At 37.2% G+C, this 17,468-nt stretch overlaps 4 non-coding genes across 4 annotated transcripts; all 4 read right to left on the reverse strand.

Moving 5' to 3' along the window:
• Nucleotides 1–642: 642 nt before the first annotated feature.
• Nucleotides 643–724, reverse strand: Trnas-uga (transfer RNA serine (anticodon UGA)). Its single transcript has one exon. It is a non-coding gene; the product is annotated as a tRNA-Ser (tRNA).
• A 2,039-nt stretch (nucleotides 725–2,763) lies between these two features.
• Nucleotides 2,764–2,835, reverse strand: Trnag-ucc (transfer RNA glycine (anticodon UCC)). Its single transcript has one exon. It is a non-coding gene; the product is annotated as a tRNA-Gly (tRNA).
• A 13,116-nt stretch (nucleotides 2,836–15,951) lies between these two features.
• Trnag-ucc (transfer RNA glycine (anticodon UCC)) lies at nucleotides 15,952–16,023 on the reverse strand. The gene has a single exon. It is a non-coding gene; the product is annotated as a tRNA-Gly (tRNA).
• A 674-nt stretch (nucleotides 16,024–16,697) lies between these two features.
• Trnag-ucc (transfer RNA glycine (anticodon UCC)) lies at nucleotides 16,698–16,769 on the reverse strand. The gene has a single exon. It is a non-coding gene; the product is annotated as a tRNA-Gly (tRNA).
• Between the last annotated feature and the right edge of the window lie 699 nt (nucleotides 16,770–17,468).

Raw genomic sequence — 17,468 nt, forward strand, 5'->3', positions numbered from 1 at the left:
TCACCGTTGCCAATGTTTAAGAGACCATAAATCTTCCGCAAAACCTTTCTCTCGAAAACTCCTACACATCTAGCTTAATCTTTGTTATAGCCGATTTGTCTATGTTATAGCCGAAAAGAGTTCCACTAATATAAAATAGTCTTACCTTCAGAGTAAACATGGGGATGACAAACAATTTAATGAATATTTAAATCCCTTTCGGTGTATTTTCGTGATAAAGAAGAGGTGTTTAGCACTCGTTAGAAGACTATATCATTAGAAGTCTATCACATTTTTGTTAAAGTTTTCTTTGAATAATTTTGATATCTGCGCTACTTTACTTTACTGATATCTTTCATAAGTATGGTATATAAAAATTCTCACATGACACTAAAATGACGTCAACAGTATCTCATTAGCTTACTTTTGCGTGCTCATATTGTTTAACATTATAAATTTTAGTTAATAATTAGCAAATGCTAGTGATAGGAAAACTCTATTATCGCTCCGTTAGTATTTTTTCTAACTACTTCATATTACTTACCTTTAGTTCATTAACTAATATTATTTATTGCAGTATATCACTGTTATATATTGATATTAACTTTTCAACCAATAATTTCATAAATTAATTTAAAATAATAATAAACAAAAAAAATTTGCCGCTGCGGACAGGATTCGAACCTGTGCGGGTAGAACCCAATGGATTTCAAGTCCATCTCCTTAACCACTCGGACACCGCAGCTGTTGATCTTTCGATGACTAACTGCGCTCTTCACACGCTGTGTGTGTGCGAGTGTATGTGTTTAGTTGTTGTTTTACTATGACATTAAACAATTTTCTAGCATTTTGTTAACTCATTATTCATGTATTTACGCTTTGAGGTATAATTTAGTCAACTTTAGCGGTGTTGTTGTTCTTTCGCTAAGCGGAAGAGGCTGTTACTAAGCGAATAAAATTGTTTAAGTTGACACGCTGAGATAGCGGTGGGACGCACATTGTTACGAACATGCATGTGGTTATACACATAAATATTTGACGAAATAGATAGTAGTAAGTAATTGTTAATGTTTATATGTGCTTTTGTAAATTTCTTCTTTCTATTTATGTATTATTTAATACTAAAATTTTTTTCCGTTGCTCCAAAAACTATTCAAATAAGAAAACTAATATTAATAAAAATAAATTAAATTGTAAATACAATTTTGGTAAATGTTCGTCTTGACCTCCTAGGAAGTCTTGCTTCCACATATATTTAATATATTTAATATTTAATATTTATTTATCAAGTAAGAAGAGAATATTTTTGTTTCAGAAGTTCATTCACCTCAATCGTATTTATATGTTGATGGCAAACTCTTTGCCGTAATGGCGCCAAATGCAATCAGGGTTGCATTTATTATAAAATTTTAATGAGGATTTTATAAAAAATTTACTAAAACAAAAAAAAAAATTATAATAATTGTAACAATTCTAACAATGGAGAGAACATAACATTCTACATTTATTTGATATTATTTAAAAATATTTATGTATGTTAAGGTTGAATTAAAGGTGCTCTAACATAACGTCATATCCATAACTATAGTCAAAACCGTAACAATATTTACTATAGTCGTTTATTGGTTTAATAGCCATAAAAGAAATAAAAAAATAAATCAAATTAAAAAACATAATTTCAAAAAATCAATAAACAAATTTTTACGGTTACTGGGAAAATCAAAATTCAATTGATAGTTCTGGTTATGGTTATGGGCATGTTGTTATGGTAACGCATCTCTATTTGGAAACATTGTTCCCCATAAATTCGGTTCAATCAGCTTTTTTATATGGATATGGTTATGCGCCTCTCATTTAACCTTTAATTAATGCTATGTTTTGTCATTGACCACCACGAATTTTGATTTCTAAATATTTTTGGTTTCTAAATATCAGAAATCTTTCGATAGGGAACGTAAATGTTTTACATTGTCAAGGAAACAAATTTTGATTTGATTTTATTTGATTAATTTTCGAAGACAGATATTTATAGTGTTTCTCATTTAAACACCAGCAAGGTCTAAAAGAATTCAATATAATAACATACGAGTATAAGGAGGATCATCAGACTTCCGATCAGCATCCAGTTCTGTTTTTAGTTCTTAATTTAAATTTGAGAGACTAGTTGCCTATCACTAAGCAAAAAAATGCGCTTGGATCTCATAAAATATGTTATTGCTATCCGAACATTTAGTGCGTTTACAATTTATACAATTTTAAAGTTATCAAACAAAGTAAATATAAATATTTTATTTTTTTTTTTTAGAATGTTAGATGCTTAAAAAATATGTGTATTATCTTTCTATTTCTATTTTATTAAAGTGTAAAACCTCTTTAGATTTTTTTGTGACACCCGTAGAGAGGCTATGCTATTAATGCTACACGAATGCTATATTACTCGTTGCAATGGCGAGTAATTATATATAATGAAAATAAAGAAATGTTGCCTACATTTCGGCTATGATCCTAAAACAGTCTACAAAACTACTATCAAGAATTGTTTGTATAATATAAAATATATGGAAGTTTTTTGTTCGAAAGAAATTTTTGTATGAAGTATTATTTTTTAATCAATTTAAAACTAGACTTTTAATAATTAAATTGTTTATTTTATATGCATTGTTTGATACTTATATATATATATTTATAATCATATTAACGTTATTAAAAGTTTATCAAATATCTATCTGTAGTAAAATATTTTTAATAACTATAAAAAAATATCTCTTGCAATAAAAAATCATGTGCGTCGGCCGGGAATCGAACCCGGATCAACTGCTTGGAAGGCAACTATGCTGACCATTACACCACCGACGCAACTGAAAATACTCTGACAATTTTTTCATGTGTTAGACACTACACATACATAGACACATCTAGGTATGTGTATTTAATCTAGACTATTAAATATTCTGGATTGCTTTCTCAAATAAAAATCAGCATACTCGGAAATGTTCACATTCAAAATAAAGCTTTTCAAAACAGATGCCTCTCAAGTACGATCAACAGATCATGAGTATTTATACATATGCTTATACAATGTATTTATGTATGTATGTATTGAGCAGTATTTTTAAAGTTTCAATTTATGAAAGATACTGAAAATTATATTTCTCTAGATACCTGCCGAATTTTTTGTAACATTTTGAAGTAGACCCTAGGTCTTTGTGACCACTTTGTTAGAAAATTCCTAATTGGTCTAAAATTCTATATTTTTTTAAATATATTGAAAATTGTCGAGTACGCGTATAGCAGGGTACTACTTTAAACCGAGATGAATTTTTTAATTCCCTGTAAATAAAACAATTCACGAATAAATGAGAAAACGTTCTGAGTGATGTTATGCTAAAAAATGGAAAGTGTTCAATGGAAATGTCAGATTGCACCTAGCAACACTTAGTGTTGCCTAGGCCAGAAATATATATAGCAGCCCTCGTATACTGAGAGTCAAAAAACACCTCATCTTTCTCCATGCAGCTTCTACATCTAGCGTCCGGTAAGATTTTTAACCTTAAAACGTGGATCCCAATGTGACAATGGCCAGTAAGAACCCCTACTACTAAAGAGAGATAAGGCTTACTGAGGGCGAAAAGTTCGGTCGACCTACCGCGGTTTACCTTAGGCCAGAAGAATCTTGCAGCTGCGCATGTGTTGGTAACTGACCAGCGCCTACCCATCTCAGCCGAGGCCCATCTGTCTATTAGCAAACCGCAATAGGACAACGGTGCTCCCATGCTTCTAATAGCAACAACAATCTAATCTTACTGCTTCTAGTCTACCTTAGATAGACTTAACCTCAATGCAGAAGATTAGTTTCATACGTTACATAATCGGACCTAAATTTAAATTAACTCAATCTTCCGTAAAGTTTTCTAACTTATTTTTTTTGAAGTCCCACACCTATCCCTCATGATTTATATACCTTATCCCACCTAACCTTACTGACTCAAATACTTTACACAACCTCAATTCACTTCAGTTCATTTATTTAAAAATAAAAAATATTAAAAATGAAATCGTAAAAATTTCACCTCGAAAATTTACGAGTCATTTCAGGTATTTCTCCGCCTAAAATTATGCTTTATTACGTCTGAACTTTAAGAACTTTCACAATAATCATATTTTAACGTCTTCATACCTCGAGGGGTACTTCAATTTTAAATCATTTACTTTCCCCCATAAAATATTGTTTTCTTTTTTTTTGTTTTTGTATTGCCGTTTTGATTTCATGGCATTTGCTTGTAGTTTGCGGTTTTTTGGTTGGATTTTTGTAACCTTCGTTAGGTCAAACCGAAGACGACAACGACACATTATACAGTGAATATTTTTGGCAAAAACTTTGCTGGGCGAAAAAAGGATAACAAAACTAAATGAAAGCAAAAACAAAATAAATAAAAAGCAACAAAAAAGCAAAAACAAAAACAACAAAATAAACAAACAAATGCCAAAGAACAGTCACAAAATCACTGGAAATAAAAATTACAGAGCGGGGTTCACTATTTTTGGGAGGAGATCGTATGTATGGATGTATTGTGACTATATATACCAGCCAAATAAAATGGTAATGGCGCAAACGATAAGCCTTAAGCCTTGTCGTCCGTCCAACTCGTCTTCAATACCGTCGTCTCTACGCTTAGTGACTCCTCTTGGCATAACTAAGAATGTGTATGTGTGTGTGTTTGCGTAGCCGTAGTGTACCTCGTGATATGCCTTAATAAGCCACTTTAGTAAATTAAAAGGAATAAAATCGTAGCATTCTTCTTTGAGCATTGCAGGACACAACGAGTATAGAGGAAGCGGTTGCAAGCACACACACACACATACATACATACACACATCTGGAGCGGAATACCAAAAATTAATCCGGAAACAACAACAGTACACGACAACAAACGAAACCAAATTGAAACCAAACCAAACTGAAATGAAGCAAAGCGACGACTGCCAAGCCAGCAAATGAAACCAAACCGCCAAAAAACAGGAAAAGGATTACAAAATGCCAAAACAAGCGAAATAAAAAGTGGGGAGAATGTAGCAAAAAATGCAGAAACAAAAATAAAACAACAAAAATATAAAAAAATATCAAAAATACAAAAACAACAAAAAAATCAAAAATTATATAAACCAAAAAAGTCGAAAAACACGCTCGAAAACTTAGGGGCAACATTAACAAGCAACGTGCAACTTCGACATAACTCTGCCTTTAACTGTATATTTGTGTGTGTGTTTGCGTGCGCTCATGGAAGCGGCCCAAAAAATCTACTTTTGAGACATTAAATGCCAGCGCGCAGTCAATGTTAATAGCAACAACAATAATAAAAACGACAACAACAATAATAATTAAAACAACAACAACATTTGCAACAACAACAACAGTCACAAGTCTAAACGGCCGCCAGTAGCGGAGGTGTGCAGCGCGCATTTTGGGGCACTTGAGTGGAATTGCCAAAAATTTCGCGTACTTTAGACGTCATTCAGCAGTTAAATTTACGTTTATAGCTGACATATGAAAAATCCAGCAATAAACAAAAGCGGCGCAGTGTGGAGCGACGTGGCGCGTGGTGTGGCGGGACGACGCGTCAAGGTGTGATGGCAAGTGGCAGTGCCTGTGCCAGTGGCAGAGAGTGAAGAAGTGTATGTGGGGCGACGCCAAATGGCACCCGCTACTCGCGAGAGGGTGAGCGAAAAGCATGGCAAGTGTTGGAGTTTGGATCGAGAAAGGATTTTAGTTGAAGCAGGGTTGCTTTTTAAAGAAATTTATAATTTTTCTTTTTTTTGGATATTTTTTAGCACCAAAATGCGTAATTTTGTTGCAAATAATTTTAAGATCCAAGTGAAATGAGGTTTTGAATTCGGTAGACAAATTTTCTCAATCACAAAATTTCAGGATTTTCGAATTTAAGTATTGAATTTTGGTGACAGTCCGTTTCTAATATTTTTAAAATTTAGTATTTTTTTAACTTAAGGTAAGTTCTCGAATGAAAATGTGAATCTTGAAATTTCGGGAACCCGAAAATATTATATAAAAATCCGGGATTTAACGCAGCTAGTATATACTTTTAAGAAAAATTAGTATTAATGATAACACTTTTCGGTAATAGGATTGAAAATTACTCTACACGCTTAAACATTCTAGATAAATATTCGGAAGATTCAATCTACTCTGAAACATCTGGAAAAATATTCTAAAAATTATCATAGTCCACCCTAGAAAAGTCCAAAATACATTTTGAATTAAAGAAAGTTGAGAATAAGAAAAGAAGAGCTTTTTGACCTCCCCACATACTCGAATAACCATATGAGCGCTGCTGCATATACTGCAAATTTTTGGAAGATAGCACGACCCGCCAGCAGGTCGATATAGCGCACAATTGCCAAAAGTAACAAAATAAGAACGAAAAATGCAGCGAAGGAAGAGAATTAAGCCAAAAAAAAAAATGAAAAAAGGCCATGCAAAACTATCAAACAGGCAACAACAAACAAAACGCGCTCGCACTCCAACTCAGCACCGCCACCGACGAGCTGTCGAACTGCCGAAAAACATGCCCACCACATCCCCACCGACTAAAAACGTCGTCGTGTCGCGAGTGCCAGCACCACCGCCAATCAAGACGTCGAGGACGTTAAAGTTTTCGCTGTTTACTGCTAATGTGGCACGGCGGTAACGGGCCTGTAACTGGGTACCTTGCCATGTGGCAGGCAGCCGCGTGAATCGCGCGCGACCGGTAGGCTTGACGTCTTCGTTTTGGCAAAAGCAACAAACGTCATTACGGAACGGTGCTGTGCGCCAACGCTTGTGGCACGTTCTGTTGGAATTTTTCATTGTCATTTCGAGTTTTTTGCGTTTTATCTCCCTTTATTCATTACCTCCTTCGCTGCATCGTGTGCGACAGGTGGAGAAGCTGTTAGCACGGTTAGCACGAGCTTATGGCGCCGTTATGTCTTCCTTGCGATTTTTGTGTGTCTGACTTTTACCTGCCTGCCAATATGACTACACTTTCTTTATGTTTCCTTATATTTCGGTTTCTTGTTTTTTGTACTTTCCTTCTTTCTTTAATAAACAATTACTCACAACAACAATAAATGAAGGCAGTGGAGATAGGGTCGTAAGCGCTGCGCCAACATTGAAGTGCCGCCGTGATGAGATAACAACATGACAACTTCAACTTCAACTTTTGTTAAGATAAACGCGAGATTATGACGCGCTCCCTCGCGAGGTCCTTGTATAAGCAGCGTATTTTTTGTAAGCAAGAATACTAGAAATGCAGAAGACACACAATTATGTCTTTAGATTCCTTAGGACACGATATTTTTTAGTCTATAAGATACCTAAAGGCCATTACATAGATCAAGAAAGGAACCATATTTTCCATGATTCATCCGTGTATGTCTTACTGACCATCGGATCAACTTCCTTTAGAAAGAACTGCGGTACGGATATCATATATGTAACGTCTTCATATTCTTGGTTCCGATACATTGGTTATCTTACATGCATGTCGTCCACAGCTCTGTGCCAGACCCTGACAACTTAGTCTTAGATAACACTGAGGAAAAGAACTTAGATTTGGTGGAAATCAAACAGCAGGAACTTCTCGCAATCCATAAAATATTGGGTTAACTGAATCTGAAACTGAAACCGCTAATTTGCAGAAAGGATTAGTATGGAATAAGATCGAAAGTTAAATAAATAATAATAATTAGAGCCCATCGAACCGACTTCAGTACTGAGAGTAACCTCGTGTTCTTTCGAAAGCGCTCATCCAACGTAAATCACTATTCGTCGACGTAGTCGAGAAGCGATAATAATTCGCATATCGTTGAGTATCATTGTGCCTCAAATTGATTGACACACGAATTCAGCGTATTGACATAGTGATAGACAGACGCAGCGGTGCCACCGAGCTACTTGACGCAGAGCTGTAGGGATTTCAATGGATTTACGCTGTCGCCGACAATAGTACAATAGTACGAAACTAAAATTACGCGTTTGCGTTACACTTACGAAAGTGCTTTGGTTGGAGGACGATGTGTGTACGAGCACCGCGCGACTGGCGCTTCCAGTTGACAAGCGTCACCGCCACTCGCGCACTAACAATGGCATTGATGACGCTGACACGCCAACAATGACAGTAACAACTTGCGAACGCATACACACACACAGAGGCAGACACTAGTAGCTTGAGCTCAAATGCAACGCTGCTGGCAACATGCAAAGTGCATGCGACAACAGTCAGCGATAGTTGTTGCAACTCCACGGCCACTGCGTAATATGCCGCCGCCTGCCACTGCGTTAGGCGTAATCAAATTACAGCCACCGCCATCACCATCAGCCGTAGCTGCCACAATGCAGACTAAAAACAGCCGATTGATTGCGGCTTAATGGGATGAATGCGAAAGCGACAGTGTCGGCGGCGGTGGCCAAGTAATTACGACAGCAACATTGTCGCTGCTGCCACTTGCCACATCATTATCAACATATCGTTCCCCGAACAACAAACTCCACGCCGCGCTCAAACTCAAGCTCCAGCCGGACTCTAAACCGCCTGGCAGTAGTTCCTCATACTGCCGCGCCGCCAAGTGTGTTGGGCCAGTCAACCTTCCGCCCGCCGGTCACCATGTGTTGTTGTTGTGCTAATGTTGTAGCTACTAATGTCAGCCGTCGAACTGATGCGACCTTAGAGATTCGCTTTGTGAAAATTTTTCAATTTCAATTTCAGTTTCAATTGGCAAAGATATTTGATTGTCTTTCGCCATCGCATTGCCTGCCTGCCACTTGCGATATGTTGCCGTTGCTCACCGGTACAAGGACGCAGTAGACAGTTAAGTGCTCAGCGCTGCCAATAAACTATTGCATGGACGTTTGTTCGCTGCTGACTGGCTGATTTGACTGACAGACGCATCGAGGCCTCGGTCAGTGTGAAGCGACATGAGAGCCACCGCGTTGCCGCAACTACCGCATATAGTGGGCCGCGGCCCGCGGCTAGTGCGGCTGAAATCGTAAGCTGCGTATCACCGCATCTGCTATGATGTACTGGTGTGAGTGTGTGTTCTCGTCAGTATATGTTTGCTGTTTCCGTGAGCGATGTGTGAGCTGACATAATGGACTCCAATTAAGGATGTCAACGCGTCACTTTTGTGGCTCGACGGATTGAAGCGTTCAATAGGTAATAGTCAATAATAGTTGCGAATGGACGTTGCGGTGGTATTATTATCAAAAAATATTTGAAGCAAAATCTGCAAGTGTGAGGTCTGAACTGAGAATACCTCAGGCTGAGGTTTTATTACAAAAATACTCCAAAAAACTTCCAAACTCATCGAATATGCACAGAATACAATCAAAAATTTCCGACATAGAACCGGATCCACTTGGAAGAAATGAGTCGGAGAGAGTCTCTCTGGAAAGACCACTTAATCGGTATATTTCACATTGACACAATAGACCTTGAAGTTTAAAGTACAGAGACCGCTTTGATTTAATGTAATCTAGCTCGCCAATGCTTGAGTATCTGGGCCTTTAATCACGTCCTAGTGTTGGTGTTCTTTTTTTAAGAAGAACTGTCGGACATAAAAATATATAAAAATCTGGTAGTTTCGGACGAACGAAAGATTGAATTTACTTTAGAGACCTCGATGTCCTTAGAAAAAAACAAGTCCTCTTATGATTCAGAAGAAAGTCTGGCGTTGAATATGGCGATGTTCTCTCAAGGCAATGGATTTCATATAAATGGAATAAACTAGATTCATAACCGACAAAGACTTTTCTCTGAACTACATTCCTCATTGCTCTCACAATGACAACCACAAAAAAAATGGATCTGACGAAGATGAAACTCAACCAATCGTTGAGAATCTGTCTGTAGATATTTTGAAGAACTTGAAAAGATTTTGATCCGAAAACAATGAAGGAGTATAGAATCTATAAATATAAAATGGAAGAAAAATAGGATATTATGGACTAAGGGATCTCATATAATATTATTCTTCGAAGTCACGTACCAGATTCTAATATTTTTTCTAGACCTAATCCTTATGCCACATTTTCCATATTTATTAATTTCTATTTCTGCTTTTTCACCCACTGAAGGACATGTCAAAGGCGGCAAAGTTAGTCTAACTACTTATATATAGTATATGTAGATCTGTTTGTGTATGTGGGTTCATAGTTTGCGCATAGTTTCTTTTTGACTCACCCGCTGAGTTGACAGAAAATGCCAACAAATTATGACATATCATTTTTCTTGGCGCCATCTTGGATAAATTTTCGGGCTAAGCTTGCATTTCACTGCGAAAAGTGCAACCAAAATAACAACAACAAAAACAATAATAACCTCAAAAAAAGACAAATAACAAAAAAAGTAGTAACAAACAAAAAAGTTGCAACAAAAACAAAAGCTACCAGAGGAAGGAACTCAATAAGAACTAAGTAGAGGAAGCGGTAGAGAGCAGCAACAGCAAAAAGATGTGTAACCGACACGCAAGACGCGTCACTGAGGCAACAAGAAAAATGAATCAGCGACACCAAAAGAATCTCAACTTGTAAGGGAAATGAAGCGTCGTCGCATGTATTAGTTTGGCGGGAGGGCGTCAAAGTGGCGCGCTTTACGAGTGGGTGCCACAGATACTGGCCTGCAGCTAGTGGAGGGGAGTGTGGTGTTTGGTTGGCTAAGAAAAATTACCAAATTAAAGTGAACGCCACGGAACAAAGCAAACCGAAATGTCAAAGTGCCAAAAGATTTTGTGAAAATTATTAATTTTTCAGCGACCCGAAAGCCGGTCGGGAGTTGAGTGCAACTGCATATAAACTCATTTCAAGCTATGGATATAGAAGTGTGTAAATATGTATTTATGTTATATAAGTGAGGCGTGTTGCATGTTGTTTAGCTCATTATGCACATCAAAAACATTGACTTTTGACCTTGTGGGAAAAATAATTAAATATTTAATTATTTTGGCTTAACAAAACCTAAATAATTTCAATTTATATCTATGAGTATTTAGTTTTTCTTATGATGCAATATTTTTATTTTCTCTTAAAAGTCAAGATCGCATACCATCGCAAGATTTCAAGATTAACTATTCCCAAATCTTTTGGGTAGTTTTTCGGTACATTTTTTCACGTAATTCATTTCGAGTTCTTCGTACAAATTTAGGCTTCATTCTGATTTTTGAAAACCGATTTCTCAAATATAGACTCTTACTCGTATTAGGTAGTTACTTTGACAGCTGTTCAAATTAATGCAACTCATTTCCCATATGGCAATGGGCTGGAGACTGCTAGTTATCCCAACAAACACTGTACAGTATCTACTCTCTTGATTTATAAAAAAGATTCCATCATACAATGGTCGGGAGATAATAAAAGAAATAGTTCATTATTCAATGAGCAGGCGCCCAATCCTTGTTCGAGGTATAAAACTCTAACATAAAATTGTGAATATAATCTTCAGACACTCTCGTGGAATAGATGGAAAAAATGGGAGCATCTCATAGTGGATGATTCCCTTCCAATCCCACCAAACACACAGCAAAACCTTCCTGGCCGTCAATCCCGGCTTAACCACTGTTTGGAACGATTTTCGTCCACGACTATTTTCGCTTGATATATATATGTGATCCATTTTTTGTCGCTTCGAAAATGGGTCGAGCTCGTTCCGTTTCAACAGCATATCGTAGGCGTTGATTCGGTTCAGAAGGTTTTTATGCGTCAAATCATGGGCCACCCAAACATCAAGCTTTTTTGTGTGATTGCAGGTGATTTAAAATGGTTTGGTGACCTCCCATCTCCAGGGCGATGTCACGAGGTGTCACATGCCGGTCTAACTCGATGTTTTCCAGATCTTCCGACGGCTGGCTTATCCATGGTGTCTTTTTCACCCGCTCTGAATCGTCGAAACCATTCCTCCGCAGTTCGAAGTGATAGATTATCATCCCACAAAACACGTTAAAATAGCGCGAATTTGGACGTTAGTGAACTCCATGTTTACACGTCTAAAACTTATGAACGCAATATCTAAAATAATCATGCATAGCGTTGTTTTGTAGGTTATGTCAAGACCTTTAAAAGATGTATAGTATTGCCAGATACGAGCGATGTAGCCGCGAAATTCAACAGGCAAAAAGGAGGGGGAAATTTGACAACCTAATATATTTTTTGAACTTCCTTATATGGATCCATTTATAATATCAAAAATTTCTTCTGGCTAGCTAAATATCACTGGACAATTTTTTATGTCCGAAATTGAAGGTTCACTTGATATTTAATTAAAATTAGTACATTGAACCGAAGGTTTTGAGTTGAGGACTGCGAGGCATGAGATAAATTTTGAATTTTTAAAAATAAAAAGACTTCCTCTCAGGGTCTTAAATTAGCTTCCATTACATATAGATACATGTATACACTTCCACAAGTATTTTCCTAGACAAAACTACATGCAACCTTCATTCTTTTTTTTTTCACCCATGCGTAGGTATATATTTCCGCTGACGTGTTGCAAGCTCGCGCCTACGCCGAAGCGAGAGATGACTCAATTAGCTTCAGTGTTCTACTCCACACTCCATTGTGTAAATAATAATGTTGAACACTTTATATGCAACATAAATGCGATGGTGGCATTTTCTTACAAGCGTTTGTAAGCTGTACTTTTTCTTGCCTTTGCTGTTGTTGTTGGACAATAGATTATGCGTTTATGTTCATCATAAAACAATCGGTCAACAAGGCGCCCAAGCTCATGTACTGTGTGCGCCTGTAAGCGTGGAAAACTTAAGATTTTTTGTATAGTTATATGTACCCAGACAGTTGTTGTGGTAGACTTTTTAGTTAAGTTAGTGAGCTGGTAGAAGTATTTCGTTTTCTACTTAAACGTGAAAATTAAAAAAAAATTATATTTTTTGTTGTTGCTTTTATAAAATTTTCATGAGATTTCTTTTTTTTGTTTATTGTTTTTTTTTTTGTGTAAGCTGGCCTATTATACTGCCTATCAGGGTTAAGGTAATTTATGCTCAATAAAGTGAGCACTAAGAATATGTCCAAAAATTGTTATGTGATCTAGAATTCCCACATAAGCTTTTTTGAGCGAAAGCTCTTCTTATAAGTGAAAGCTCCACAAATGATTGTTAAATCGAAAATTATTTCTATATATAATACATACTACATTTCTATCGCATGTTTTCTTTTAACTATTGTTCTCCTGTATTCGGATGAAAGCTCTCCCCGAGTAAAAGCTTTTACTATACTAAGTGAAAGCTTCGCTAAAATTATTTCCCTCTATTCGGATGAAAGCTTCTCATTAAATAGGTGAAAGCTCACCAAAAACAACTTTGTGCTAAAATAGAAAACAGCCTTATACTACTACTATAACGATCGGCTATTTTTTTATGAAATTTCTCTCCGACTGAAAGCTCTTTTTGCAATAAGTGAAAGGCCTACTACCATATTTAAACTCAGAAGAAGAAGAGCTGATATAACATTTCTTAGAATATTATTTTTCGTACTTTTTTATTAAGAATCCTACTATATTCAGCCACTGTGCGTGATAACAACTGAAAAACTTTAATTATGCTTCTGCGAAGTCGCATGTAACATACGCACCAAGCAACTAAACAGGGACAAGTATGAAAGAAAAAGGTCAGGATTTAGATGAACATATTTATTGCACTAAATATACATGAACGAAAAAATATATATATACACATGTATATATGTACACCCACCAAAGCTTTTCGAACTGATTAACAAGCCAACTGTGTAGCCCTACCTAAAGCCCAAACCAGTCATAAGACCCAATCAGTCAGTCATTTAGGGCGCTATCAGTGTATGTACGAATAAATAGCTGCCTCTCTGCTTGAATATATGTCTGTGTGTATGCCTGCTCCAATAACATGCCTCCGACGTCAGCGTCTCATTTGGTGGCCACGTTGCGCACGGTTTCTTGCACTCATTAGTTGTTTAGTCGCTGTCGTTGTCGTCTCCCACAACGTGAATTAAGATAATCTGCGACCAGCCGACTTGCTTGGCGAATGCCTCCATGCTGAGCGCGTTGAGTGCGCCATTTGCGCGTGCGCACACAGCCTACCCACCACAATTGAACGATTTTGCAAATGAATTGTGCGCGTTTTGTTGCGACCGATTTCAAGTGAATGATTATGCGCTACGAAGCACAAGAAGAAGAAGAAGGAAAAAATTTTTCTATATATAAATACACACTGGCGCATAAAGTGTATATATATAGTTCTAAATATATAAGCTTATATAGTTTTTAATTCCAGCTTTAAGCCCCTCGGCGCTTACTTGCTGACTTTGCCAACAATTTGCCTCAACGCTGATTGCCTGTGAAATTTAAAAACCTAATAAGATTCTAAGCTGTTGCTGCATAAACGAAGAATAAAGTGCAACCGAGTAAACCAAACGGTTACTAATTGCTACTAAAGTTATGTGGCATAAACATTTTTGTTGTAATTCCTTTCCTATATATATATGCCGACCACTTCAGGCACTCTGATTAATCATAGTCGTCATTAGCTATTAACTCAGATGATGACCGTTAAGTATATATATTATCTACAATGTGTGTAAGAATTTTTATACACTTTTTATTGTTGTTGTAAGCGATTAGAAGCTTGCAAGGGATTAACAAGTATATTATGTTTTACCATTTTTATTTTGATGAGGTGATTAATGTTGGCATCGACACTTTGTAAGCCAATCGCTTAAGTGGATTACTTTAATCAGCCCAATATACACTTGTACATGAACTCTTAGTTACTAGAGAAACAATATGAATTTCTGAGCTAGTGTGAACTAGACAGATATTAACAGTATCGCTAAGAATCCGTTTATATTTTCATGCATTCGATTCTGAGGCTAAATAGAGAAGGTACAATCTTCAATAAGAGTGTACAGCTACTGGCGTACGCCGATGATATCGATATCATTGGAAACAACACCCGCGCCGTTAGTTCTGCTTTTTCCAGACTGGATAAGGAAGCAAAGCGTATGGGTCTGGTGGTGAACGAGGACAAGACGAAATATCTCCTGTCGTCAAACAAACAGTCAGCGCATTCGTGTCTTGGCTCCCACGTCACTGTTGACAGTCATAACTTTGAAGTTGTAGATAATTTCGTCTACCTGGGAACCAGCATTAACAGCAATAACAATGTCAGACTGGAAATCCAACGCAGAATCACTCTTGCCAACAGGTGCTACTATGGACTAAGTAGGCAATTGAAAAGTAAAGTCCTATCTCTCATTGGCAACGGCGAATACCGCAGACGATGGAACGAAGAGCTGTATGTGTTATTCGACGACATAGACATAGTCCAGCGAATAAAAAGACAGCGGCTACGTTGGCTAGGTCATGTTGTTCGAATGGATGAAAGTGCTCCAGCTCTGAAAGTATTCGATGCAGTACCCGCTGGTGGAAGTCGAGGAAGAGAGAGACCTCCACTCCGATGGAAGGACCAGGTGGATAGGGATCTGGCTTCGCTTGGTATAACCAATTGGCGCCAAACTGCCAGAAGGAGGGATGCGTGGCGCGCTGTTTTGGACTCGGCTATAACCGCGTAAGCGGTGTCTACGCCAGTCAAGAAGAAGAAGATTTGATTTTTAGACTTAAAAGTGGTCAGTGAGTTTTGGTTCAGAACGCTCCCGAACATGAAAAACCTTCAGTTGGAATCCTGAAGTATAAATTTATAGAGTGTTAAAGACTTTATAGGTTCCATTATGTCCATACCTGCCTTTCAGACATGAGTGCTGAGATCGATTCCTTGAGAACATTATATTTCAAGAGGAGACTTAAGTTATCGAATTTCCAGACTCGAATGGCAGGACAAACTCCCAGCTATATGGCGACTTATGAATGCCGAATGAATCCCACGGGAAACTTTTTCTTATCACTTAAACTCGCGGCGTTTTGGTCTTGTAATAAAAAACTGTGCGTCGGCCGGGAATCGAACCCGGATCAACTGCTTGGAAGGCAACTATGCTGACCATTACACCACCGACGCCCATAAGTTGAACAGCGACTTGGTTCTTGATATTATATTAGACTTTCTTCAAGTTCAACTTTTTTTGTTAATATTTTAACAACTGTCTAAATAGTACCAGCAATCCATAAGTTAAGTAGAAATGTCGTTCTTAAAGCACATTTAGCTATTGTGGAACCAAGCTTTATTTGCTCAAGTGATCGGCTCGATAAGAGTTGAAACAAAAGGGACCTATAACAAGAGTTTCAGGGCTTTGGAACATTTCGGATTTTTTCATTTTAAAAAGTGAACACATTAGAACTGTAATAATACTCTAAGAGGCAGTCTGACCATATCTGAAAGATATTCATCGTTTAATAATAGACACAGTTTAGAAACCACAAGTAATAAAATTATGTGTCTTTCTGTTATGAATTATTAAAGAACTCCTTAACACGGGTAACTTGGATAGTGAAATCAAGTGATTTTTGGAACTCCTCCACATTTCTCTCTCTAGAGTCCGATGGAAATATTTGGATGTCGTCCGCTAGGGAAAAACGCGTCAGTATATGGGAACAAGGGTTCACCTTACATTCCTGTAGACCAAATTTTGACTTTAGAGTTCATTTCGAAATGCTTACATATTTTTACTTGATGAAGAATATAAATTTCGGTACTAATAAAATACTTTTCCGATTCCACTAAAAAAAAAGCTGTGCGTCGGCCGGGAATCGAACCCGGATCAACTGCTTGGAAGGCAACTATGCTGACCATTACACCACCGACGCTCATAAGATTATCAAAATTTATGGTTTTTGTGTCTGGCATTTGAAATATATATATATATAACGATGTCTGTATGTATGAATGTTAAAAAATACAGCAGATTTTGGGTCATCAAACAACTGTGTAAACACAGACAACACTATTTACTTATCAATACTAGGTATATGTGTAGATATGCACATTCTTCTGAGTATATGTGACAACACACAAACATACTTAAGTCGAGTTTGACTTCTCATTCTGTGCTTAGCTTTCGAGCAAGTTGCACGTACACTATCGCTAGCGCATCTACAACTACTAGGGTTACCTAATATTCACGAAATTCACAAATATACTTAATTCTTCTCACTCATATAGAAATAGAAAAAAGCCTGCGTGACATTGCTAAATGATAGTTAAAGAAAGAAAATTTCTTCCAACTAAGCTTTGCGCCAGTATTCTTCTCAAAGCCACACTAAAGTTGTTGCGGTGCGAAGAGCGGGAGTTCAAAGCACAGTGCAGTTAGCACGCAGCGGAGAAAACACGCACAAAGCGAAACGAAACGAAAAATGCGAATTTAAGCATCAGCTGTCATGGCGGCATGCAACGTGGACCAACAATCATACAAACAACAAACACACACACACAAAACAATGCTTGCAACAAGGCGTTGCAGGCAAAACTGCTAATGCGTTGCAATGCGGAAAGAAATGTGTGAAGAG

The sequence above is a fragment of the Zeugodacus cucurbitae genome, chromosome 5, assembly GCF_028554725.1.
Source record: "Zeugodacus cucurbitae isolate PBARC_wt_2022May chromosome 5, idZeuCucr1.2, whole genome shotgun sequence".
Taxonomy (NCBI): Eukaryota; Metazoa; Arthropoda; class Insecta; order Diptera; family Tephritidae; genus Zeugodacus; species Zeugodacus cucurbitae.